This window comes from Panulirus ornatus, chromosome 16, assembly GCF_036320965.1.
Source record: "Panulirus ornatus isolate Po-2019 chromosome 16, ASM3632096v1, whole genome shotgun sequence".
In the NCBI taxonomy this organism is placed as follows: domain Eukaryota; kingdom Metazoa; phylum Arthropoda; class Malacostraca; order Decapoda; family Palinuridae; genus Panulirus; species Panulirus ornatus.
The window spans coordinates 28,529,631-28,556,653 of NC_092239.1; positions in this window are offsets into that span (position 1 = coordinate 28,529,631).

The following is a 27,023-nucleotide window of genomic DNA, read 5'->3' on the forward strand; positions in this document are numbered from 1 at the left end:
CTCCTCAAGCCTCTTTCTCCTCTTACGCCTGACTCTCGTCCCAAGCCTCTCTCTCCTGTCCTGATCGACTCTCGTCCCAAGCTTCTCTCTCCTGTCCTTCCTGACTCTGGTCCCGAGCCTCTCTCTCTTGTCCTGCGTGACTCTCGTCCCAAGCCTCTCTCTCCTGTCCTGCCTAACTCTCGTCCTAAGCCTCTCTCTCCTTTGTAGCCTGACTCTCGTCCCAAGCCTCTGTCTCCTGTATGGAATGACTCTCGCCCCAAGCCTCTCTATACTCTCCGGCCTGACTCTCGTCAGACGCCTCTCTCTCCTGTCCTGCCTGACTCTCGTCCTAAGCCTCTCTCTCCTTTCCAGCTTGACTCTCGTCCCAAGCCTCTGTCTCCTGTCCGGAATGACTCTCGTCCCAGGCTTCTCTATACTCTCCTGCCTGACTCTCTCCTCAAACCTCTCTCTCCTGTCATGCATGACTCTCGTCCCACGCCTCTCTCTCCTGTCCTGCCCGACTCTCGTCCCAAGTCTCTCTCTCCTGTCCTGCCTGACTCTCGTCCCAAACCTCTTTTTCCTGTGTTGCCTGATTCTCGTCCTAAGCCTATCTCTCCCGTTCTGCCTGACTCTCGTACCAAGTCTCTCTCTACTCTCCTGCCTGACTCTCGTCCCAAGCCCCTCTCTCCTGTCCTTCCTGACTCTTGTCCCAAGTCTCTCTCTCCTGTCGTGCCTGAATCTCGCCCCAAGCCTCTTTCTCCCGTGTTGCCTGACTCTTGTCCCAGTTCTCTCTCTCCTGTCCTGCCTTAATCTTCTCCCAAGCCTCCCTTTCCTGTCCTGCCTGGCTCTCGTCCTAAGGTTCACTCTCCTGTCCTGCCTGACTCTATATCCAAGCCTCAGTATCTTAGCCTGCCTGACTCTCGTGCCAAGCCTCTTTATCCAGTCCTACCTGAATCTCGTCACAAGCCTGTCTTGAAAGACTGTCGTCCCAAGGCTCTCTTTCCTGTCCTGCCTGACTCTCGTCCCAAGCCTCTCTCTCCTGTCCTGCCTGACTCTTCTCCGCAGCCCCTCTCTCCTGTTATTCCTGAATCTCCTCCGAAGCCCCTCTCTCCTATCCTGTCTGACTCTCGTCCCAATTCCGTTTCTCCTGTCCTGCCTGACTCTCGTGTCAAGCTCCTCTCTCCTGACCTGCCTGACTCTCGTCCCAAGCCACTCTTTCCTGTCCTGCCTAACTCTCGTCAAAAGCCTCCCTCTCCTCTCCCGCCTGACTCTCTCCTCAGGTCTCTTTCTCCTCTCGTGCCTGACTCTCGTCCTAAGCCTTTCTCTCTTGTCCTGCCTGAATCTCGTCCCAAGCCTCTTTCTCTTGTCCTGCCTGAATCTCGTCCCAAGCCTCTCTCTCCTGTCCTGCCTGACTCTTCTCCCCAGCCCCTCTCTCCTGTTATGCCTGACTCACCTCCCAACCCCCTCTCTCCTGTCGTGCCTGACTCTCGTCCCAATTCCCTCTCTCCTATCGTTCCTGACTCTCGTGACAAGCACCTCTCTCCTGTCCTGCCTGACTCTCGTCACAAGCTTCTCTCTCCTGTCCTGGCTGAATCTCTCCTCAAACCTCTCTCTCCTCTCAAGCGTCACTCTCGTACCAAGCCTCTCTCTGTCCTGTTCTCCCCGACTCTCGTACCAAGTCTCTCTCTCCTCTCCTGCCTGACTCTCGTCGCATGCCCTCTCTCTCCTGTCCTGTCCGACTCTCATCCCAAGACTCTCTCTCCTGTCCTGTCTGACTCTCGTCCCAAGCCTCTCTCTCCTGTCCTGCCTGACTCTCGTCCCAAGCCTCTCTCTCCTCTCCTCCCTGACTCTGATCCCGAGCCTCTCTCTCCTGTCCTGCCTAATTCTCGTTGCAAGCTTTTCTCTCTTTTCCTTTCTGACTCTCGTCCCAAGCCTCTCTCTCCTGTCCTGCCTGACTTTCATCCCACGACTCTCAGTCTTCTCTTTACTGACTCTCATCCCAAGCCTCTCTCTCCTGACCTGCCAGACTCTCGTCCAAAGCCTCAGTTTCCTGTCCTGTCTAACTCTCGTCAAAAGCCTCCCTCTCCTCTCCTGCCTGACTCTCTCATCAGGTCTCTTTCTCCTCTCGTGCCTGACTTTCGTCCCAAGCATCTCTCTCCTGTCCTGCCTGAATCTCGTCCCAAGCATCTCTCTCCTGTCCTGCCTGAATCTCGTCCCAAGCCTCTCTCTCCTGTCCTGCCTGACTCTTCTCCCCAGCCCCTCTATCCTGTTATGCCTGACTCTCCTCCAAAGCCCTTCTCTCCTGTCTTGCCTGACTCTAGTCCCAATAACCTCTCTCCTGTCCTACCTGACTCTTGTGTCAAGCTCCTCTCTCCTGTCCTACCTGACTCTCGTCCCAAGCTTCTTTCTCCTGTCCTGCCTGACTCTCTCCTCGAACCTCTCTCTCCTCTCAAGTGTCACTCTCGTACCAAGCCTCTCTCTATCCTGTCCTGCCCGACTCTCGTCCCAAGACTCTCTCTCCTCTCCTGCTTGACTCTCGTCCCAACCCTCTCTCTCCTGTCCAGCCTGACTTTCGTCCCACGACTCTCACTCCTGTCCTGACTGTCTCTCATCCAAAGCCTTTCTCTCCTGCCCCGCCCGACTCTCGTCCCAAGCTTCTCCCTCCGAGCCTCCCTAACTCTCGTCCCAAGACTCTCTCTCCTGTCCTGCCTGAGACTCGTCCGAAGCCTCTCTCTCATGTCCTATCTGACTCTCGTCCTAGGCCTCTCTCTCTTGTCCTGTCTGAGTTTCCTCCCTATCATCTCTCTCTTGTCATACTTGATTCTCGTCCCAAGACTCTCTCTCCTGTCCTGCCTGAGACTCGTCCGAAGCCTCTCTCTCATGTCCTATCTGACTCTCGTCCTAGGCTCTCTCTCTCTTGTCCTGTCTGAGTTTCATCCCTATCATCTCTCTCTTGTCATACTTGATTCTCGTCCCAAGCCTCTCTCTCCTGTCCTGCCTGACTCTCGTCCCAAGCCTCTCTATCCTGTCCTGCCTGACTATCGTCCTAAGCCTCTCTCTAATTTCCAGGCTGACTCTCGTCCCAAGCCTCTGTCTCCTGTCCGGAATGACTCTCGTCCCAAGCCTCTGTCTCCTGTCCGGAATGACTCTCGTCCCAAGCCTCTCTCCTGTCTCGCCTGACTCTCGTCCTAAGACTCTCTCTCTCCTTTCCAGCCTGACTCTCGTCCCAAGCCTCTCTATCCTGTCCTGCTTGACTCTTGTCCTAAGCCTCTCTCTCCTTTCCAGCCTGACTCTCGTCCCAAGCCTCTGTCTCCTGTCCTTCCTGACTCTCGTCACAAGCCTCTCTCTCCTGTCTCGTCTGACTCTCGTCCCAAGCGTGTCTCTCTTCCTTCCGGCCTAATTCTCCTACCAAGCCTCTCTCTCCTGTCCTGCCTGACTCTCGTCCCAAGCCTTTCTCTCCTGTCTTGCCTGACTCTCGTCGCAAGCCTCTCTCTCCTGTCCAGCCTGACTCTCATCCCAAGCCTCTCTATCCATTCCTGCCTGACTCTCGTTCCAAGCCTCTTTTCCCTGTGCTGCCTGACTCTCGTCCCAAGCCTATCTCTCCCGTTCCGCCTGACTCTCCCACCAAGTCTCTCTCTACTCTCCTGCCTGACTCTCGTCCCATGCCCCTCTCTCCTGCCATGTCTGACTCTCGTCCCAAGCCTCTCTCTCCTGTCCTGCCTGACTCTGGTCCCAAGCCTCTCTCTCCTGTCCAACGTGACTCTCGTCCTAAGCTTCTCTCTCCTGTCCTGCCTGACTCTCCTTCCAAGCCTCTCTCTCTCCTGTCCTGCCTGACTGATCCCGAGCCTCCCTCTCCTATCCCGCCTAACTCTCGTCCCAAGTCTCTCTCTCCTGTCCTGCCTGACTCTCGTCCTAAGACTCTCTCTCCTTTCCAGCCTAACTCTCGTCCCAAGCCTATCTCTCCTGTCATGCCTGATTCTCGTCCTAAGCCTGTCTCTCCTTTCCAGCCTGACTCTCGTCCCAAGCCTCTGTTTCCTGTCCAGAATGACTCTCATCCCAAGCCTCTCTCCCCTGTCTCGCCTGACTCTCGTCGCAAGCGTGTCTCTATTCGTTCCGGCCTGACTCTACCCCCAAGCCTCTCTCTCCTGTCCTGCCTGACTCTCGTCCCAAGCCTTTCTCTCCTGTCTTGCCTGACTCTCGTCCCAAGCCTCTCTCTCCTGTCAAGCATGATTCTCATCCCAAGCCTCTCTATCCATTCCTGCCTAACTCTCGTTCCAAGCCTCTTTTCCCTGTCCTACCTGACTCTCGTCCCAAGCCTATCTCTCCCGTTCTGCCTAACTCTCCTACCAAGTCCCTCTCTACTCTCGCGCCTGACTCTCGTCCGAAGCCTCTCTCTCCTGCAATGTCTGACTCTCTTCCCAAGCCTCTCTCTCCTGTCCTGCCTAACTCTCGTCCCAAGTCTCTCTCTCCTGTCCTGCCTGACTCTCGTCCCTAGCCTCTCTCTCCTGTCCTGCCTGACTCTTCTCCACAGCCCCTCTCTCCTGTTATACCTGACTCTCCTCCCAAGCCCCTCTCTCATCTTCTGCCTGACTCTCGTCCCATTTCCCTCTCTCCTGTCCTGCCTGACTCTCGTGTCAAGCTCCTCTCTCCTGTCCTGCCTAACTCTCGTCCCAAGCTTCTCTGTCCTGTCCTGCCTGACTCTTTCCTCAAACCTCTCTCTCCTCTCATGTGTGATTCTCGTCCCACGTCTCTCTCTCTCCTGTCCTGCCTGACTCTCGTCCCAAGCCTCTCTCTCCTGTCCTGCCTGACTCTGGTCCCAAGCCTCTCTCTCCTGTCCAACGTGACTCTCGTCCCAAGCTTTTCTCTCCTGTCCTGCCTGACTCTCCTTCCAAGCCTCTCTCTCTCCTGTCCTGCCTGACTGATCCCGAGCCTCTCTCTCCTGTCCCGCCTAACTCTCGTCCCAAGTTTCTCTCTCCTGTCCTGCCTGACTCTCGTCCCAAGATTCTCCCTCTTGTCCTGCCTGACTCTCGTCCCAAGCCTTTCTCTCCTGTCTTGCCTGACTCTCGTCGCAAGCCTCTCTATCATGTCAAGCATGATTCTCATCCCAAGCCTCTCTATCCATTTCTGCCTGACTCTCGTTCCAAGCCTCTTTTCCCTGTCCTACCTGACTCTCGTCCCAAGCCTATCTCTCCCGTTCTGCCTGACTCTCCTACCAAGTCTCTACTCTCCTGCCTGACTCTCGTCCCAAGCCTCTCTCTTCTGTCATGCCTGACTCTCGTTCCAAGACTCTCTCTCCTGTCCATCCTGACTCTCATCCCAAGCCTCTATCTTCATCCCTGCCTGACTCTCGTCCCAAGCCTCTTTTACCTGTGCTGCCTGCCTCTCGCCCCAAACCTATCTCTCCCGTTCTGCCTGACTCTCGTACCAAGTCTCTCTCTACTCTCCTGCCTGGCTTTCGTCTCAAGCCCCTCCCTCCTGTCCTTCCTGACTCTCGCCCCATGTCTCTCTCCCCTGTCCTGCCTGACTCTCCTCCCAAGCCTCTCTCTTCTCTCCTGCCTGACATTCGTCCTAAGACTCTCGTCCCAAACTTCAATCTCCTATCCTGCCTAACTCTCGATCCAAGCCTCTGTATCTTGACCCAACTGACTCTCGTCCCAAGCCTCTTTCTCCTGTTCTACTTGACTCTCGTCACAAGCCTGTCTCTACTGTCTCGTGTCCTGCTTGACTCTTGTCCCAAGCCTCTTTTTCCTCTGCTGCCTGACTCTCGTCCCAAGCCTAACCCTCCCGTTCTGCCTGACTCTTGTACCAAGTCTCTCTCTACTCTCCTGCCTGACTCTTGTCCCAAGCCCCTCTCTTCTGTCCTGCATGACTCGTCCAAAGCCTCTCTCTCCTTTCCTGCCTTTATCTTGTCCCAAGCCTCCCTTTCCTGTCCATCCTGACTCTTGTCCTAAGCCTCTCTTCCCTCTCCTGCCTGACTCTCGTCCCAAGACTCTCTCGCCTGTCCTGCCTGACTCTCGTCCTAAGCTTCACTCTCCTGTCCTGCCTGACTCTCGATCCAAGCCTCTGTATCTCGCCCTGACTGACTCTCGTCCCAAGCCTCTTTCTCCTGTCTTACCTGACTCTCGTCACAAGCCTGTCTTTACTGTCTGGCCAAACTCTCGTCTAAAGGCTCTCTCTCCTGTACAGCTTGACTCTATTCCCAAGCCTCACTCTCCTGTCCTGCCTGACTCTCATCCCAAGCCTCTATCTCCTGTCCAGCCTAACTCCTCTCCCAAGCAACTCTCTCCTGTTATGACTGACTCTCCTCCTAAGCCCCTCTATCTTCTCCTGCCTGACTCTCGTCCCAATCCCCTCTCTCTTGTCCTGCCTGACTCTCGTGTCAAGCCCCTTTCTTCTGTCCTGCCTAACACTCGTTCCAAGCTTCACTCTACTGTCCAGTTTGACTCTCATCCTAAGCCTCACTCTCCTGTCCTGCCTGACTATCGTCCCAAGCTTCTTTCTCCTGTCTTGCCACACTTTCGTCCCAAGCCTCTCTATCATGTCCTGACATAATCTTGTCCCAAGCCTCCCTTTCCTGTCCTGCCTGACTCTCGTCCCAAGCCTCTCTCTCCACTCCTGCCCGACTCTCGAAACAAGACTCTCTCTCTCTCCTGTCCTGCCCGAATCTCGTCCTAAGCTTCACTTTCCTGTCCTGCCTGACTCTCGATCCAAGCCTCTGTATCTTACCCTGCCTGACTCTCGACCCAAGCCTCTTTCTCCAGTCCTACCTAATTCTCGTCTCAAGCCTGTCTTTTCCGTCTTGCCAGACTGTCGTCCTAAGGCTCTCTCTCCTGTCCTGCCTGACTCTCGTCCCAAGTCTCTATCTCCTGTCCTGCCTGACTCTTCTCCCCAGCCCCTCTTTCCTGTTATGCCTGACTCTCCTCCGAAGCCCCTCTCTCCTATCCTGTCTGACTCTCGTCCCAATTCCCTCTCTCTTGTCCCGCCTGACTCTCGTGTTAAGCCTCTCTCCCCTGTCCTGCCTGACTCTCGTCCCAAGCTTCTCTCTCCCGTCTTGCCTGACTCTCTCCTCAAACTTCTCTCTCCTCTCATGCGTGACTCTCTTCCCAAGCATCTCTCTCATGTCCTGCCCGAGTCTCGTCCCAAGTCTCTCTCTCCTGTCCTGCTTGACTCTCGTCCTAAGCTTCTCTCTCCTGTCCTGCCTGACTTTCGTCGCACGACTCTCAGTCTTCTCTTGACTGACTCTCATCCCAAGCCTCTCTCTCCTCAGCTGCCTGACTCTCGTACCAAGCCTCTCTCTCCTGTCCTGCCTGACTCTAATCCCGAGCCTCTCTCTCCTGTCCTACCTGACTCTCGTTGCAAGCTTCTCTCTCTTTTCCTTTCTGACTCTCGTCATAAGCCTCTCTCTCCTGTCCTGCCTGACTTTCGTCGCACGACTCTCAGTCTTCTCTTGACTGACTCTCATCCCAAGCCTCTCTCTCCTCAGCTGCCTGACTCTCGTACCAAGCCTCTCTCTCCTGTCCCGCCCGACTCTCGTCCAAAGCCTCTCCCTCCGAACCTGCCTAACTCTCGTCCGAAGCCTCTCTCTCCTGTCCTGCCTAACTCTCGTCCCAAGCCTCTCTCTCCTGTCCTGTCTGACTCCTGTCCCAAGCCTCTCTCTCCTGTCCTCTCTGACTCTCGTCCCAAGCCTCTCTCACCTGTCCTCCCTGACTCTTGTCCTAAGCCTTTCTCTCATGTCCTGCTTGACTCTGGTCCCGAGCCTCTCTCTCCTGTCCTTCCTGACTCTCGTCCCAAGCTTCTCTCTCCTGTCCTGTCTGACTCTCGTTCAAAGCCTTTCTCTCCTGTCCTGCCTGACTTTTGTCCCACGACCCTCAGTCTTCTCTTGACTGACTCTCATCCCAAGCCTCTCTCTCCTGACCTGCCTGACTTTCGTCCCAAACCTCTCTCTCCTGTGCTCCCTGGTTCTAGTCCCAAGCCTCCCTCTCCTCTCCCGCCTGATTCTCTCCTCAGGAATCTTTCTCCTCTCTTGCCTGACTCTCGTCGCATGGATCTCTCTCCTGTCCTGCCCGACTCTCGTCCCAAGCCCCTCTCTCCTATCCTGCCTGACTCTCGTCCCAAGCCTCTCTCTCCTGTCATGCCTGACACTTCTCCCGAACCTCTCTCTCCTGTCCTCTCTGATTCTCGTCCAAAGCCTCAATCTCCTGTCCTGCCTGGCTCTCGTCCCAAGCCTCTTTTTTCCTGTGCTGCCTGACTCGTCCTAAGCCTAACTCTCCCGTTCTGCCTGAATCTCGTACCAAGTCTCTCTCTACTCTCATGCCTGACTCTTGTCCCAAGCCCCTCTTTTCTGTCCTGCATGACTCTCGTCCCATGCCTCTCTCTCCTGTCCCGCCTGACTCTCGTCACAAGCTTCTTTCTCCTGTGTTGGTTGACTCTCGTCCCAAGCCTCTCTCTCCTGTCCTGCCTTAATCTTGTCTAATGCCTCCCTTTCCTGTCCATCCTGACTCTCGTCCTAAGCTTCACTCTCCTGTCCTCCCTGACCCTCGATCCAAGTCTCTGTATCTTGCCCTGACTGACTCTCGTCCCAAGCCCCTCACTCGTGACCTGCCTGACTCTCGTCCCAAGCCTCTCTCTCCTACACTGCCTAAAACTCGTCCCGAGCCTCTCTCTCCTGTCCTCTCTGACTCTCGTCCCAAGCCCCTCTCTCTTACCCTATCTGTCTCTCGTCCCAAGCCTCTTTCCCCAGTCCTGCCTGAATCTCGTCCCAAGCCTCTCTCTCCTGTCCTGCCTGACTCTAGTCCCGAGCCCCTTTCTCCTGTCTTGCCTGACTCTCGTCCCAAGCCTCTCTCTCCTGCCCTGACTGACTCTCGTCCTATGCCTCTCTCTCCTTTCCAGCCTGACTCTCGTCCCAAGACTCTGTTTCCTGTCCGGAATGACTCTAGTCCTAAGCCTCTCTCTCCTGTCCTGCCTGACTCTCGTCCCAAGCCTCTCTCCTCTGTCCTGCCTGACTCTCGCCCCAAGCATCTTTCTCCTGTCCAGCCTGACTCTCATCCCAATCCTCTCTCTCGTGTCCTGCCTGAGTCTCGTCCTAAGCCTCTTTTTCTTGTGCTCCCTGACTATCGTACCAAGCCTAACTCTCTCGTTCTGCCTGACTCTTGTACCAAGTCTCTCTCAACTCTCCTGCCTGACTCCTGTCCCAAGCCCCTCTCTTCTGTCCTGCATGACTCTCGTCCCAAGCTTCTCTCTCCTGTCCTGCCTGACTCTGGTACCAAGCCTCTTTCTCCTGTGTTGGTTGACTCTCGTCCCAAGCCTATCTTTCCTGTCCTGCCTTACTCTTGTCCCAAGCCTCCCTTCCTGTCCATCCTGACTCTTGTCCCAAGACTCTCTCTCCTCTCCTGCCTGACTCTCGTCCCAAGCCTCTTTCTCATGTCTTACCTGACCCTCATCACAAGCCTCTCTCTACTGTCTGGCCAAACTCTCGTCGCAAGGCTCTCTCTCGTGTACGGCTTGACTCTCGTCCCAAGCCTCACTCTCATGTCCTGCCTGACTCTCGTCCCAAGCCTCTCTCTCCTATCCCGCCTGACTCTCGTCACAAGCTTCTTTCTCCTGTGTTGGTTGACTCTCGTCCCAAGCCTCTCTCTCCTGTCCTGCCTTAATCTTGTCCAATGCCTCCCTTTCCTGTCCATCCTGACTCTCGTCCCAAGCCTCTCTCTCCTCTCCTGCCTGACTCTCGCCCCAAGACTCTCTCTCCTGTCCTGCCTGACTCTCGTCCTAAGCTTCACTCTCCTGTCCTCCCTGACTCTTGATCCAAGTCCCTGTATCTAGCCCTGACTGACTCTCGTCCCAAGCCCCTCACTCGTGACCTGCCTGACTCTCGTCCCAAGCCTCTCTCTCCTACACTGCCTAAAACTCGTCCCGAGCCTCTCTCTCCTGTCCTCTCTGACTCTCGTCCCAAGCCCCTCTCTCTTACCCTATCTGTCTCTCGTCCCAAGCCTCTTTCCCCAGTCCTGCCTGAATCTCGTCCCAAGCCTCTCTCTCCTGTCCTGCCTGACTCTAGTCCCGAGCCCCTTTCTCCTGTCTTGCCTGACTCTCATCCCAATCCTCTCTCTCGTGTCCTGCCTGACTCTCGTCCTAAGCCTCTTTTTCTTGTGCTCCCTGACTATCGTACCAAGCCTAACTCTCCCGTTCTGCCTGACTCTCGTACCAAGTCTCTCTCAACTCCCCTGCCTGACTCTTGTCCCAAGCCCCTCTCTTCTGTCCTGCATGACTCTCGTCCCAAGCTTCTCTCTCCTGTCCTGCCTGACTCTGGTACCAAGCCTCTTTCTCCTGTGTTGGTTGACTCTCGTCCCAAGCCTTTCTTTCCTGTCCTGCCTTACTCTTGTCCCAAGCCTCCCTTCCTGTCCATCCTGACTCTTGTCCCAAGACTCTCTCTCCTCTCCTGCCTGACTCTCGTCCCAAGCCTCTTTCTCATGTCTTACCTGACTCTCATCACTAGCCTCTCTCTACTGTCTGGCCAAACTCTCGTCGCAAGGCTCTCTCTCGTGTACGGCTTGACTCTCGTCCCAAGCCTCACTCTCATGTCCTGCCTGACTCTCGTCCCAAGCCTCTCTCTCCTGTCCAGCCTAACTCTTCTACCCAGCCCCTCTCTCCTCTTATACCTGACTCTCCTCCCAAGCCCCTCTATCCTCTCCTGTCTCACTCTCGTCCCAATCCCCTCTCTCTTATCCTGCCTGACTCTCGTGTCAGGCCCCTCTCTTCTGTCCTGCCTAACGCTCGTTCCAAGCTTCACTCTCCTGTCCGGCCTGACTCTCGTCCCAAGCCTCACTCTCCTGTCCTGCCTGACTTTCGTCCTAAACCTCTTTCTCGTGTTTTGCCTCACTCTTGTCCCAAGCCTCTCTCTCATGTCCTGCCTTAATCTTGTCCCAAGCCTCCCTTTCCTGTCCTGCCTGACTCTCTTCACAAGCCTCTCTCTCCACTCCTGCCTGACTCCCGTAACAAGATTCTCTCTCTCCTGTCCTGCCTGAATCTCGCCCTAAGCTTCACTCTCCTGTCCTGCCTGACTCTTGATCCAAGCCTCTGTATCTTACCCTGCCTGACTCTCGTCCCCAGCCTCTTTCTCCAGTCCTACCTGACTCTCGTCACAAGCCTGTCTCTCCTGTCTGGCCAGACTGTAGTCCTAAGGCTCTCTCTCCTGTTCGGCCTGACTGTCATCCTAAGCTTTACTCTCCGGTCCTGCCTGACTCTCGTCCCAAGCCTCTCTCTCCTGTCCTGACTGACTCTTCTCCCCAGCCCCTCTCTTCTGCTATGCCTTACTCTCCTCCCAAGCCCCTGTATCCTGTCATGCTTGACTCTCGTCCAAATTCCCTATCTCCTGTCATGCCTGACTCTCGTGTCAAGCCCCTCTCTCCTATCCTGCCTAACTCTCGTAATAAGCTTCTCTCTCATATCCTACCTGACTCTCTCCTAAAACCTCTCTCTCCTCTCATGCGTGACTCTCGTACCAAGCCTCTCTCTCATGTCCTGCCCGGCTCTCGTCCCAAGTCTCTCTCTCCTGACATGCCTGACTCTCCTCCCAAGCCTCTCTCTCCTGTCCTGCCTGACTTTCGTCACACGACTCTCACTCCTGTCCTGACTGACTCTTATAAAAAGCCGTTCTCCCCTGTCCCGCCCGACTCTAGTCCCAAGCCTCTGCCTCCGAACTTCCCTAACACTCGTCCCAAGCTTCTCTCTCCTGTCCTGCCTAACTCTCGTCCCAAGCCTCTTTCCTGTCCTGCCTAACTCTCGTCCCAAGCCTCTCTCTCCTGTCCTCTCTGACTCTCGTCCCAAGCCTCTCTCGCCTGTCCTCCCTAACTCTCGTCCCAATCCTCACTCTCCTGTCCTGCTTGACTCTGGTCCCGAGCCTCTCTCTCATGCACTGCCTGACTCTCGTCCTAAGCTTCTCTCTAATGTCCTGTCCGACTCTCGTTCAAAGCCTCTCCTGTCCTGCCTGACTTTCGTCACACGACTCTAAGTCTACTCTTGACTGACTCTTATCCCAAGCCTCTCTCTCCTGGCCTGCCTGACTCTCGTCCCAAACCTCTCTCTCCTGTCCTACCTGACTCTTGTCCAAAGCCTCCCTCTCCTCTCCCGCCTGACTCTCTCCTCAGGACTCTTTCTCATTTCATGCCTGACTCTCGTCGCACGGCTCTCTCTCCTGTCCTGCCCGACTCTCGTCCCAAGCCCCTCTCTCCTGTCCTGCCTGACTCTCGTTCCAAGCCTCTCTCTCCTGTCATACCTGACACTTGTCCCGAACCTCTCTCTCCTGTCATCTCTGACTCTCGTCCGAAGCCTCTCTCTCCTGTCCTGTCTGACTCTCGTCCCAAGCCTCTCCTTCCTGTCCTGCCTACCTCTCGTCCCAAGCCTCTTTCTCCTGTCCTGCCTTATCTCGTCCAAGGCTTCTCTCTCCTTTCCTGCCTGACTCTCGTCCCAAGACTCTGTCTCTCTTCCGGAATAACTCTCGTCCCAAGCCTCTCTATCCTGTCCTGCCTGACTCTAGTCCCAAGCCTCTCTCTCCTGTCTCGCCTGACTGTCGCCCCAAGTCTGTTTTCTCTGCCTCTGTCTCTGCCTGCATCCGACTCTCGTCCAAGCACTCTCTCTCCTGGCCCAACCTACTCTCTCCCCAAAGCCTCTCTACCTTCATGCCTGACTCTCGTCCCAAGCCTCTTCTACTGTGCTGGCCTGACTCTCGTCCCAAGCCTCTCTCCTTTCTCCTGACTCTCGTCCAAGCTCCTCTCTCTCCTGCCTGACTCTCTCCAAGCCTCTCTCTCCTGTCCTCCTGACCTCGTCCAGTTCTCTCTCCTGTCCACCTGACTCTCTCCAACCTCTCCCCTGTCCTGCCGACTCTCGTCCCAAACCCTCTCTCCTGTCCTGTCTACTCTCTTCCCAAGCCTCTCTCTGTCCGCCTGACTTCGTCCAAGCCTCTCTCACTCTCTGCCTGAATCTCTCCAAGCCTCTCTCTCCTTCCTGCCTGACTCTCGTCCGAAGCCTTCCTCCGTCCTGCCTACTCTATCCAAGCCCCTCTCTCTCCTGCCTGACTCTCGTCCCAAGCCCCTCTCCTTCCAGCCTGACTCTCACCAAGCCTCTCTCTCCTCTGCTGACTCTGTCCCAGCCCTTTCCCTGTGCTGCCTGACTCTCGTCCCAAGCCTCTCTCCCTTCCGCTGACTCTGTACAAGTCCCTTACTTCCGGCTGACTCTCGTCCCAAGCCTCCTCCTCCTGTCCCCGACTCCGTCCAAGGTCCTCTCTCCTGTCCTGCTGACTCTCGTCCCAAGCCTCTTCTCTGTCCTGCTTGTCTCTCAGTCCAAGCCTCCCTTTCGTTCTGACTTCGTCCCAAGCCCCCTCCCTCCTCCTGACTCTATCCCAAGCTCTCTCTCCGCCTGCTGACTTCGTCCAAGCCTCTCCTGTCCCTGACTCTCGTCCAAGCCTCTATCTCCCCCTGTCTGGCCATGACTCGTCGTTTCTTCGCAGCTCTCCCTCCTGTCCGGCCTGATTCTCGTCCAAAACTTTACTCTCCTGTCCTGCCTGACTCTTCCCAAGCCTCTCTCCCCTGTGCTGCCTGACTCTCCTCCCCTCCCTCTCTCTCCTGCCCTGCAAGAATTTCGTCCAATAACTTTCGCTTCTCTCCTGATTGACTTTCATCACAATCCTCTCTTTCCGGACCTCCCTGACTCTCCCAAGCATGTGTCTTTTCTGTCCTGCCTGACTCTCGTTCCAAGCCTCTCTCTCCTCTCCTGCTTGAATCTCATCCCAAGCCTCTCTCTCCTGTCCTGGGTGACTCTAGTCGGAAGCCTCTCTCTCCTGTCCTGCCTGACTCTCGTCCCAAGCCTCTCTCTACTTTCTTGCCCGACTCTCGTCCCAAGCGTCTCTCTCCTCTCCTGCATAACTCTCGTCCCAAGCCTCTCTCTCCTGTCCTGCCTGACTCTAGTCCGAAGCCTCTCTCTCCAGTCCTGCCTGACTCTAGTCCCAAGCCCCTCTCTCCAGTCCTGCATGACTCTCGTCCCAAGTCCCTCTTTCTTGTCCTGCCTGACTCTCAACCCAAGTCTCTCTCTCCTGTCCTGCCTGAATCTCTCCTCAAGCCTCTTTCTCCTCTCATGCCTAACTCTCGTCAAAAGCCTCTCTCTTCTGTCCTGGCCGACTCTCGCCCCAAGCCTCTCTCTCCTGACCTGCCTGAGTCTCGTCCCAAGTCTCTCTCTCCTGTCCTGCCTGACTCTCTCATCAAGCCTCTTTCTCCTCTCATGCCTGACTCTCGTCACAAGCCTCTCTCTCCTGTCCTGGCCGACTCTCGCCCCTAGCCTCTCTCTCCTGACCTGCCTGAGTCTCGTCCCAAGGCTCTCTCTCCTGTCCTGCCTGAGACTCATCCCAGGCCTCTCTCTCCTGTCCTATCTGACTCTCGTCCCAAGCCTCTCTCTCTTGTCCTGTCTGACTTTCTTCCCTATCATCTCTCTCTTGTCCTGCCTGACTCTCGTCCCAAACCTCTCTCTCTCCTCTCCTAACTGACTCTCGTCCCAAGCTTCTCTCTCCTGTCCTGCCTGACTCTCGTCCCAAGCCTATCTCCCCTGTCCTGCGTGACTCTCGTCCTAAGCCTCTCTCTCCTTTCCAGCCTGATTCTCGTTCCAAACCTCTGTCTCCTGTATGGAATGACTCTCGTCCCAAGCCTCTCTATCCTGTCCTGCCCGACTCTCGTCCCAAGCCTCTCTCTCCTGTCCTGCCTGACTCTCGTCCTAAGCCTCTCTCTCCTTTCCAGTTTGATTCTCGTTCCAAGCCTCTGTCTCCTGTATGGAATGACTCTCGTCCCAAGCCTCTCTATCCTGTCCTGCCTGACTCTCGTCCCAAGCCTCTCTCTCCTGTCCTGCCTGACTCTCGTTCTATGCCTCTCTCTCCTTTCCAGCCTGACTCTCGTCCCAAGCCTCTATCTTCTGTCCGGAATGAATCTCGTCCCAAGCCTCTCTCTCCTGTCTCGCCTGACTCTCGTCCCAAACGTGTCTCTCTTCCTTCCGGCCTAACTCTAGTCCCAAGCCTCTCTCTCCTGTCCTGCCTGACTCTTGTCCGAAGCCTCTCTCTCTCCAGTCCTGCCTGACTCTAGTCCCAAGCCCCTCTCTCCAGTCTTGCCTGACTCTCGTCCCAAGCCCTTCTCTCTTGTCCTGCCTGACTCTCGTCCCAAGTTTCTCTCTAGTGTTCTGTCTGACTGTCATCCCAAGCCTCTCTTTCCTGTCCTGCCTGACTGTCCTCTTAGGCCTCTCTCTCCTGTCCTTCCTGACTCTCGTCCTAAGCCTCTCTTTCCTGTACTGCCTGACTTTGGTCCCGAGCCTCTCTCTCCTGTCCTGCCTGACTCTCGTCCCAAGCTTTTCTCTCCTGTCCTGTCTGACTCTCGCCCCAATCCTCTCTCTCTTGTCCTGGCTGACTTTCGTCCCACGACTCTCGGTCCCCTTCTGAATGACTCTCATCCCAAGCCTCTCTCTCCTGTCCTGCCTGACTCTCTCCTCAAGCCTCTTTCTCCTCTCATGCCTGACTCTCGTCACAAGCCTCTCTCTCCTGTCCTGACCGACTCTCGTCCCAAGCCTCTCTCTCCTGACCTGCCTGAGTCTCGTCCCAAGGCTCTCTCTCCAGTCCTGCCTGAGACTCGTCCCAAGCCTCTCTCTCCTGTCCTATCTGACTCTCGTCCCAAGCCTCTCTCTCTTGTCCCGTCTGACTTTCTTCCCTATCATCTCTCTCTTGTCCTGCCTGACTCTCGTCCCAAGCCTCTCTCGCCTCTCCTAACTGACTCTCGTCCCAAGCTTCTCTCTCCTGTCCTGCCTGATTCTGGTCAGGAGCCTCTCTCTCCTGTCCTGCCTGACTCTCGTCCCAAGCCTATCTCCCCTGTCCTGCTAGACTCTCGTCCTAAGCCTCTCTCTCCTTTCCAGCCTCATTCTCGTCCAAGCCTCTGTCTCCTGTATGGAATGACACTCGTCCCAAGCCTCTCTATCCTGTCCTGCCTGACTCTCGTCCAAAGCCTTTCTCTCCTCTCCTACCTGACTCTCGTCGCAAGACTGTCTCTCTCCTGTCCTGCCTGACTCTAGTTATAAGCTTCACTATCCTGTCCTGCCTGACTCTCGATACAAGCCTCTGTATCTTGCCCTGCCTTACTCTCGTCCTAAGACTCTTCCTCCAGTCAACCTGACTCTCGTCACATGCCTGTCTCTATTATCTGGCCAGACTGTCGTCCCAGGGCTCTCTCTCCTGTCCGGCCTGACTCTCGTCCCACGCTTTTCTCTCCTGTTATGCCTGACTCTCGTCCCAAGCCTCTCTCCCCTCTCCTGCCTGACTCCTCTCCCCAGCCCCTCTCTCCTGTTATGCTTGAATCTCCTCCCTAGCCCCTCTCTACTGTCCTGCCTGACTCTCGTCCCAATTCCCTCTCTCCTGTCCTGCCTGACTCTCGTGTCAAGCCCCTCTCCCCTGTCCTGCCTGACTCTCGTCCCAAGCTTCTCTGTCCTGTCCTGCCTGACTCTCTCCTCAAACCTCTCCTCTCATGCGTGACTCTCGTCCCACGCCTCTCTCTCCTGTCCTGCCCGACTCTCGTCCCAAGTCTCTCTCTCCTGTCCTGCTTGACTCTCGTCCCAAGCCTCTGTCTCTCCTGTCTTGCCTGACTCTCGTTCCAAGACTCTCTCTCCTGCCCAGCCTGACTCTCATCCAAAGCCTCTCTACATTCATGTCTGACTCTCATCCCAAGCCTCTTTTACCTGTGCTGCCTGACTCTCTTCCCAAGCCTATCTCTCACGTTCTGCCTGACTCTCGTACCAAGTCTCACTCTACTCTCCTGCCTGACTCTCGTCTCAAGCCTCTCTCTCCTGTCCTTCCTGACTCTCGTCCCATGTTTCTCTCTCCTGTCCATCCTGACTCTCATCCCAAGCCTCTCTCCCCTGTCCTGACCGACTCTCGTCCCAAACCCCTCTCTCCTGTCCTGTCTAACTCTCTTCCCAAGCCTCTCTCTTGTCCTGCCTGACTATCGTCCCAAGCCTCTCTCTACTCTGCTGCCTGAATCTCATCCTAAGCCTCTCTCTCCTGTCCTGCCTGACTCTCGTCCGAAGCCTCTCAACTCCAGTCCTGCCTGACTCTAGTCCCAAGCCCCTCTCTCCAGTCCTGCCTGACTCTCGTCCCAAGCCTCTCTCTCCTGTCCAGCCTGACTCTCATCCTAAGCCTCTCTCTCCATTCCTGCCTGACTCTTGTTCCAAGCCTCTTTTCCCTGTGCTGCCTGACTCTCGTCCCAAGCCTATCTCTCCCGTTCTGCCTGACTCTCGTATCAAGTCTCTCTCTACTCTCCGGCCTGACTCTCGTCCCAAGCGCCTCTCTCCTGCCATGTCTGACTCTCGTCCAAAGTGTCTCTCTCCTGTCCTGTCTGACTCTCGTCCCAAGCCTCTTTCTCCTGTGTTGCCTGACTCTTCTCCCAAGCCTCTCTCTCCTGTCCAGCCTTAATCTTGTACCAAGCCTCCCTTTCCAGTCTTACCTGACTCTCGTCCCAAGCCTCTCTCTCCTCTCCTACCTGACTCTCATCCCAAGACTCTCTGTCTCCTGTCCTGCCTGACTCTCGTCCTAAGCTTCACTCTCCTGTCCTGCTTGACTCTCGATCCAAGCCTCTGTATCTTGCCCTGCCTGACTCTCGTAATAAGCCTCTTTCTCCAGTCCTACCTGACTCTCGTCACAAGCCTATCTCTCCTGTCTGGCCAGATTGTCGGTTCAGAGCTCTCTCTCCTGTCCGGCCTGATTCTCGTCCAAAACTTTACTCTCCTGTCCTGCCTGACTCTTCCCAAGCCTCTCTCCCCTGTGCTGCCTGACTCTCCTCCCCTCCCTCTCTCTCCTGCCCTGCAAGAATTTCGTCCAATAACTTTCGCTTCTCTCCTGATTGACTTTCATCACAATCCTCTCTTTCCGGACCTCCCTGACTCTCCCAAGCATGTGTCTTTTCTGTCCTGCCTGACTCTCGTTCCAAGCCTCTCTCTCCTCTCCTGCTTGAATCTCATCCCAAGCCTCTCTCTCCTGTCCTGGGTGACTCTAGTCGGAAGCCTCTCTCTCCTGTCCTGCCTGACTCTCGTCCCAAGCCTCTCTCTACTTTCTTGCCCGACTCTCGTCCCAAGCGTCTCTCTCCTCTCCTGCATAACTCTCGTCCCAAGCCTCTCTCTCCTGTCCTGCCTGACTCTAGTCCGAAGCCTCTCTCTCCAGTCCTGCCTGACTCTAGTCCCAAGCCCCTCTCTCCAGTCCTGCATGACTCTCGTCCCAAGTCCCTCTTTCTTGTCCTGCCTGACTCTCAACCCAAGTCTCTCTCTCCTGTCCTGCCTGAATCTCTCCTCAAGCCTCTTTCTCCTCTCATGCCTAACTCTCGTCAAAAGCCTCTCTCTTCTGTCCTGGCCGACTCTCGCCCCAAGCCTCTCTCTCCTGACCTGCCTGAGTCTCGTCCCAAGTCTCTCTCTCCTGTCCTGCCTGACTCTCTCATCAAGCCTCTTTCTCCTCTCATGCCTGACTCTCGTCACAAGCCTCTCTCTCCTGTCCTGGCCGACTCTCGCCCCTAGCCTCTCTCTCCTGACCTGCCTGAGTCTCGTCCCAAGGCTCTCTCTCCTGTCCTGCCTGAGACTCATCCCAGGCCTCTCTCTCCTGTCCTATCTGACTCTCGTCCCAAGCCTCTCTCTCTTGTCCTGTCTGACTTTCTTCCCTATCATCTCTCTCTTGTCCTGCCTGACTCTCGTCCCAAACCTCTCTCTCTCCTCTCCTAACTGACTCTCGTCCCAAGCTTCTCTCTCCTGTCCTGCCTGACTCTCGTCCCAAGCCTATCTCCCCTGTCCTGCGTGACTCTCGTCCTAAGCCTCTCTCTCCTTTCCAGCCTGATTCTCGTTCCAAACCTCTGTCTCCTGTATGGAATGACTCTCGTCCCAAGCCTCTCTATCCTGTCCTGCCTGACTCTCGTCCCAAGCCTCTCTCTCCTGTCCTGCCTGACTCTCGTTCTATGCCTCTCTCTCCTTTCCAGCCTGACTCTCGTCCCAAGCCTCTATCTTCTGTCCGGAATGAATCTCGTCCCAAGCCTCTCTCTCCTGTCTCGCCTGACTCGCGTCCCAAACGTGTCTCTCTTCCTTCCGGCCTAACTCTAGTCCCAAGCCTCTCTCTCCTGTCCTGCCTGACTCTTGTCCGAAGCCTCTCTCTCTCCAGTCCTGCCTGACTCTAGTCCCAAGCCCCTCTCTCCAGTCTTGCCTGACTCTCGTCCCAAGCCCTTCTCTCTTGTCCTGCCTGACTCTCGTCCCAAGTTTCTCTCTAGTGTTCTGTCTGACTGTCATCCCAAGCCTCTCTTTCCTGTCCTGCCTGACTGTCCTCTTAGGCCTCTCTCTCCTGTCCTTCCTGACTCTCGTCCTAAGCCTCTCTTTCCTGTACTGCCTGACTTTGGTCCCGAGCCTCTCTCTCCTGTCCTGCCTGACTCTCGTCCCAAGCTTTTCTCTCCTGTCCTGTCTGACTCTCGCCCCAATCCTCTCTCTCTTGTCCTGGCTGACTTTCGTCCCACGACTCTCGGTCCCCTTCTGAATGACTCTCATCCCAAGCCTCTCTCTCCTGTCCTGCCTGACTCTCTCCTCAAGCCTCTTTCTCCTCTCATGCCTGACTCTCGTCACAAGCCTCTCTCTCCTGTCCTGACCGACTCTCGTCCCAAGCCTCTCTCTCCTGACCTGCCTGAGTCTCGTCCCAAGGCTCTCTCTCCAGTCCTGCCTGAGACTCGTCCCAAGCCTCTCTCTCCTGTCCTATCTGACTCTCGTCCCAAGCCTCTCTCTCTTGTCCCGTCTGACTTTCTTCCCTATCATCTCTCTCTTGTCCTGCCTGACTCTCGTCCCAAGCCTCTCTCGCCTCTCCTAACTGACTCTCGTCCCAAGCTTCTCTCTCCTGTCCTGCCTGATTCTGGTCAGGAGCCTCTCTCTCCTGTCCTGCCTGACTCTCGTCCCAAGCCTATCTCCCCTGTCCTGCTAGACTCTCGTCCTAAGCCTCTCTCTCCTTTCCAGCCTCATTCTCGTCCAAGCCTCTGTCTCCTGTATGGAATGACACTCGTCCCAAGCCTCTCTATCCTGTCCTGCCTGACTCTCGTCCAAAGCCTTTCTCTCCTCTCCTACCTGACTCTCGTCGCAAGACTGTCTCTCTCCTGTCCTGCCTGACTCTAGTTATAAGCTTCACTATCCTGTCCTGTCTGACTCTCGATACAAGCCTCTGTATCTTGCCCTGCCTTACTCTCGTCCTAAGACTCTTCCTCCAGTCAACCTGACTCTCGTCACATGCCTGTCTCTATTATCTGGCCAGACTGTCGTCCCAGGGCTCTCTCTCCTGTCCGGCCTGACTCTCGTCCCACGCTTTTCTCTCCTGTTATGCCTGACTCTCGTCCCAAGCCTCTCTCCCCTCTCCTGCCTGACTCCTCTCCCCAGCCCCTCTCTCCTGTTATGCTTGAATCTCCTCCCTAGCCCCTCTCTACTGTCCTGCCTGACTCTCGTCCCAATTCCCTCTCTCCTGTCCTGCCTGACTCTCGTGTCAAGCCCCTCTCTCCTGTCCTGCCTGACTCTCGTCCCAAGCTTCTCTGTCCTGTCCTGCCTGACTCTGTCCTCAAACCTCTCCTCTCATGCGTGACTCTCGTCCCACGCCTCTCTCTCCTGTCCTGCCCGACTCTCGTCCCAAGTCTCTCTCTCCTGTCCTGCTTGACTCTCGTCCCAAGCCTCTGTCTCTCCTGTCTTGCCTGACTCTCGTTCCAAGACTCTCTCTCCTGCCCAGCCTGACTCTCATCCAAAGCCTCTCTACATTCATGTCTGACTCTCATCCCAAGCCTCTTTTACCTGTGCTGCCTGACTCTCTTCCCAAGCCTATCTCTCACGTTCTGCCTGACTCTCGTACCAAGTCTCACTCTACTCTCCTGCCTGACTCTCGTCTCAAGCCTCTCTCTCCTGTCCTTCCTGACTCTCGTCCCATGTTTCTCTCTCCTGTCCATCCTGACTCTCATCCCAAGCCTCTCTCCCCTGTCCTGACCGACTCTCGTCCCAAACCCCTCTCTCCTGTCCTGTCTAACTCTCTTCCCAAGCCTCTCTCTTGTCCTGCCTGACTATCGTCCCAAGCCTCTCTCTACTCTGCTGCCTGAATCTCATCCTAAGCCTCTCTCTCCTGTCCTGCCTGACTCTCGTCCGAAGCCTCTCAACTCCAGTCCTGCCTGACTCTAGTCCCAAGCCCCTCTCTCCAGTCCTGCCTGACTCTCGTCCCAAGCCTCTCTTTCCTGTCCTGCCTGACTGTCGTCTTAAGCCTCTCTCTCCTGTCCTGCCTGACTCTCGTCCCAAGCCTCTCTCTCCTCTAATGCCTGACTCTAGTCCCGAGCCTCTCTCTCCTGTCCTGCCTGATTCTCGTCCCAAGCTTTTCTATCCTGTCCTGTCTGACTCTCGCTCCAAGCCTCTCTCTCTTGTCCTGCATGACTCTCGTCCAAAGCCCCTCTCTCCTTCCTGCCTGACTCTCGTCCCATGTCCCTCTCTCCTGTTCTGTCTGACTCTCGTCCCAAGCCTCTCTTTCCTGTCCTGCCTGAGTCTCGTCCCAAGCCTCTCTCTCCTGTTCTCCCTCACTCTCTCCTCAAGCCTCTTTCTCCTCTTATGCCTGACTCGTCCCAAGCCTCTCTCTCCTGTCCTGTCTGACTCTCTTCCCAAGATTCTCTCTTGTCCTGCCTGACTCTCGTCCGAAGCCTCTCTCTCTCTCCTGTGCTGCCTGAATCTCATCCTAAGCCTCTCTCTCCTGTTCTGCCCGAGTCTCGTCCGAAACCTATCTCTCTTGTCCTGCATGTATCTAGTCCCAAACCCCTCTCTCCAGTCCTGCCTGACTCTCGTCCAAAGCCCCTCTCTCCTTCCTGCCTGACTCTCGTCCCAAGTCTCTCTCTCCTGTTCTGTCTGACTCTCGTCCCAAGCCTCTCTTTCCTGTCCTGCCTGACTGTCCTCTGAAGCCTCTCTCTCCTGTCCTGCCTGACTCTTGTCCCAAGCCTCTCTCTCCTCTACTGCCTGACTCTGGTCCCGAGCCTCTCTCTCCTGTCCTGCCTGACTCTCGTCCCAAGCTTTTCTCTCCTGTCCTGTCTGACTCTCATCCCAAGCCTCTCTCTCCTGACCTGCCTGAGGGTCGTCCCAAGCATCTCTCTCTTGTCTTTCCTGACTCTGGTCCCGAGACTCTCTCTGCTGTCCTGCCTGTCTCTCGTCCCAAGGCTCTCTCTCCTTTCCTGCCTGACTCTGGTCCCGAGCGTCTCTTTCCTGTCCTACATGACTCTCGTCCCAAGCCTCTCTATCCTGTCGTGCCTGAATCTCGACCTAAGCCTCTTTCTCCTTTCCAGCCTGACTCTCGTCCCAAGCCTCTGTCTCCTGTATGGAATGACTCCCGTCCCAAGCCTCTCTATACTGTCCTGTCTGACTCTCGTCCCAAGCCTCTCTCTCCTGTCCTGCCTGACTCTCATCCTAAACTTCTCTCTCCTTTCCAGCTTGACTCTCATCCCAAGCCTCTGTCACCTGCCCGGAATGACTCTCGTCCCAAGCTTCTCTCTTCTGAACTGCCTGACTCTCTCCTCAAACCTCTCTCTCCTCTAATGCGTGACTCTCGTCCCACGCCTCTCTCTCCTGTCCTACCCGACTCTCGTCCCAAGTCTCTCTCTCCTGTCCTGCCTGACTCTCGTCCCAAGCCTCTTTCTCCAGTCCTACCTGACTCTCGTCACAAGCCTGTCTTTCCTGTCTTGCGGGACTGTCGTCGCAAGGCTCTCTCTACTATACGGCCTGACTCTCGTCCCAGGCTTTATTCTCCTGTCCTGCTTGACTCTCATCCCAAAGCCTCTCTCTCCTGTCCTGCCTGACTCTTCTCCTCAGCCCCTCTCTCCTGTTATGTATGACTCTCCTTACAAGCCCCTCTCTCCTGTCGTGACTGACTCTCGTCCTAATTTCCTCTCTCCTGTCCTGATTGACTCTCGTGTCAACCCCCTCTTTCCTGTCCTGCCTGACTCTCGTCCAAAGCTTCTCTCTCCTGTCCTGTCTGACTCTCTCCTCAAACTTCTCTCTACTCTCATGCGTGACTCTTAACAAGCCTCTCTCTCCTGCCCTGCATGACTCTCGTCCCAAGCCTCTCTCTCCTGTCCTGTCTGACTCTGGTTCCCAAGCATCTCTCTCCTGTCCTGCCTGACTCTCGTTCCAAGCTTCTCTCTCTTTTCCTTTGACTCTCGTCACAATCCTCTCTCTCCTATCCCACCTGACTTTCGTCTCACGACTCTCAGTCTTCTCTTGACTGACTCTCATCCCAAGCCTCTCTCTCCTGACCTGCCTGACTCTCGTCCCAAACCTCTCTCTCCTGCCCTGCCTGACTGTCGTCACAAGCCTCCCTCTCCTCTCCCGCCTGACTCTCTCCTCAGGTCTCTTTTTCCTCTCGTGCCTGACTCTCGTCCCAAGCCTCTCTCTCCTGTAATGCCCGACTCTCGTCCCGAACACCTCTCTCCTGTCCTGCCTGACTCTCATCCCAAGGCTCTCTCTCCTGTCCTCCCTGAGACTCGTCTCGAGCCTCTCCTATCGTCTCTGACTCTCGTCCCAAGCCTCTCTCTCCTGTCATGCCTGACTCTTGTCTCAATCCTCTCTCTCCAGTCCGGCCTGACTCTAGTCGCGATCCCCTTTCTCCTGTCCTGCTTGACTCTCGTCCCAAGCCTCTCTCTCCTGTCCTGCCTGACTCTCGTCCTGAGCCTCTCGTTCCTTTCCAGCCTGAGTCTCGACCCAAGCCTCTGTCTCCTGTCTGGAATGATTCTCGTCCCAAGCCTCTCTATCCTGTCCTGCCAGACTCTATTCCATTGCCTCTCTCTCTCCTGTCTCGCCTGAGTCTCGTCCCAAGCCTGTCTCTCTACCTTCCGGCCTGACTCTCCACCCAAGCCTCTCTCTCCTGTCCAGCCTTACTCTCGTCCCAAGCCTGTCTCTATAACTTTTGGCCTGAATTTCGTCTCAAGCCTCTCTCTACTGTCTCGCCTGACTCTCGCTCCAAGCCCGTCTCTCTTCCTTCCGGCCTGACTATCGTCCCAAGCCTCTCTCTCCTGTCCTGCCTGACTCTCGTCCCACGACTCTCTCCTCTGTCCTGCTTGACTCTCGTCCCACGCCTCTCTCTCCTGTCCAGCCTGACTCTCATCCTAAGCCTCTCTCTCGTGTCCTGCCTGACTCTCGTCCAAAGCCTCTTTTTCATGTGCTGCCTGACTCTCGTCCCAAGCCTAACTCTCCCTTTCTCCTGACTCTCGTACTAAGTCTCTCTCTACTCTCCTGACTGACTCTTGTCCCAAGCCCCTCTCTTCTGTCCTGCATGACTCTCGTCCCAAGCCTCTCTCTCCTGTCCTGTCTGACTCTGGTCCCGAGCCTCTATCTCCTGTCCTGCCAGACTCTCGTTCCAAGCTTCTCTCTCTTTTCCTTTGTGACTCTCGTGCCAAGCCTCTCTCTCCTATCCTGCCTGACTTTCGTCCCAAGACTCTCAGTCTTCTCTTGACTGACTCTCATCCCAAGCCTCTCTCTCCTGACCTACCTGATTCTCGTCCCAAGTCTCTCCTGTCCTGCCTGACTGTCGTCCTAAGCCTCCCTCTCCTCTCCCGTCTGACTCTCTCCTCAGGTCTCTTTCTGCTCTCATCCCTGATTTTCGTCCGAAACGTCTCTCTCCTGTAATGCCCGACTCTCGTACAGAGCCCCTCTCTCCTGTCCTGCCTGACTCTCGTTCCAAGCCTCTCTCTCCTGTTCTGCCTGACTCTCGTCACGAGCCTCTCTCTCCTGTCCTCTCTGACTCTCGTCCCAGGCGCCTCCCTCCTGTCCTGTCTGACTCTGGTCCCGAGCCTCTCTCTCCTGTCCTGCCTGACTCTCGTAACAAGCTTCTCTCTCCTGTCCTGCCTGACTCTCGTCCCAAACCTCTCTCTCTCCTATCATGCCTGACTCTGGTCCCGAGCCTCTCTCTTCTGTCCTGCCTGTCTCTCGTCCCAAGTCTCTCTCTCCTTTCCTGCCTGACTCTCGTCCTAAGCCTCTCTCTCCTTTCCAGCCTGACTCTCGTACGAAACCTCTGTCTCACGTCCGGAATGACTCTCGTCCCAAGCCTCTCTCTCCGGTCTCGCCTGACTCTCGTCCCAAGCCTGTCTCTCTTCCTTCCGGCCTCACTCTCCTCCCAAGCCTCTCTCTCCTGTCCTGCCTGACCCTCGTCCCAAGCCTCTCTCTCCTGTCTTCCCTGACTCTCGTCCTAAGCCTCTCTCTCCTGTGCAGCCTGACTCTCATCATAAGCCTCTCTCTCCATTCCTGCCTGACTCTCCTTACAAGCCTCTCTCTCCTGTCCAGCCTTACTCTCGTCCCAAGCCTGTCTCTATAACTTCTGGCCTGAATCTCGTCCCATGCCTTTCTCTACTGTCTAGCCTGACTCTCGTTCCAAGCCCGTCTCTCTTCCTTCCGGCCTGACTCTCGTCCCAAGCTTCTCTCTCCTGTCCTGCCTGACTCTCGGCCCAAGCCTCTCTCTCTTGTCCAGCCTGACTCTCATCCTAAGCCTCACTCTCGTGTCCTGCTTGACTTTCGTCCAAAGCCTCTTTTTCATGTGCTGCCTGACTCTCGTCCCAAGCCTAATTCTCCCGTTCTGCCTGACTCTCGTACCAAGTCTCTCTATACTCTCCTGCCTGACTCTGGTCCCAAGCCTCTCTCTCCTGTCCAGCATGACTCTCCTCCCAAGCCTCTCTCTCCATTCCTGCCTGACTCTCGTCCTAAGCCTCTTTTCCCTGTGCTGCCTGACTCTCGTCCCAAGCCTATCTCTCCCGTTCTGCATCACTCTTGTACCAAGTGTCTCTCTGCTCTCCTGCCTGACTCTTGTCCCAAGCCCCTATCTCCACCCATGTCTGATTCTCGTCCCAAGTCTCTCCTGTCCTGCCTGACTCTCGTCAAGAGACACTTTCTCTTGTGTTGCCTGACTCTCGTCCAAAGCCTCTCTCTCCTGTCCAGCCTTAATCTTGTCCCAATCCTCCCTTTCCTTTCCTGCCTGACTCTCGTTCAAAGCCTTTCTCTCCTATTCTACCTGACTCTCGTCATAAAACTCTCTCTCTCCTATCCTGCCTCACTCTCGTCGTAAGCTTCATTCTCCTGTCCTTCCTGACTCGCGATCTAAACCTTTGTATCTTACATTTCCTGACTCTCGTCCCAAGCCTCTTTCTCCTGTGTTGCCTGACTCTCGTCCCAAGCCTCTCTCTCATGTTCTGCCTTAATCTTGTCCAAAGCCTCCCTTTCCTGTCCTGCCTGACTCTCGTCCCAAACCCCTCTCTCCTGTCCTGCCTGACTCTCGTCTCTATTTTCTCTCTCCTGTCCTGTCTGCCTCTCGCCCCAATCCTCTCTCTCTTGTCCTGCCTGACTTTCGTCCTAAGACTCTCAGTCCTCTCCTGACTAACTCTCATCCCAAGCCTCTCTCTCCTGACCTCCCTGACTCTCATCCCAAGCCTCTCTCTCCTGTCCTACCTGAATCTCTCCCCAAGCTTCTTTCTCCTTTCATTCCTGACTCTCGTCCCGAGCCTCTCTCTCCTCTCCTGACCGACTCTCGTCCCAAACTTCTCTCTACTGTCCTGCGTGACTCTCGTCCCAAGCCTCTCTCTCCTGTCCTGCCTGACTCTGGTCCCGATCCTCCCTCTCCTGTCCTGCCTGCCTCTCGTCCCAAGCTTCTCTCTCCTGTCCTGCCTGGCACTCGTCCCAAGCCTCTCTCTCTCCTGTCCTGCCTGACTCTGGTCCCGAGCCTCTCTCTCCTGTCCTTCCTGTCTCTCGTCGCAAGCCTCTCTCTCCTGTCCTGCCTGACGCTCGTCCTAAGCCTCTCTCTCTTTTCCAGCCTGACTCTCGTCCCAAGCCTCTGTCTCCTCTATGGAATGACTCTCGTCCAAAGCGTCTCTATCCTGTACTGCCTGACTCTTGTCCTAAGCCTCTCTCTCCTTTACAGCCTGACTCTCGACCCAAGCCTCTGTCTCCTGTCCGGAATGACTCTAGTCCCAAGTCTCTCTCTC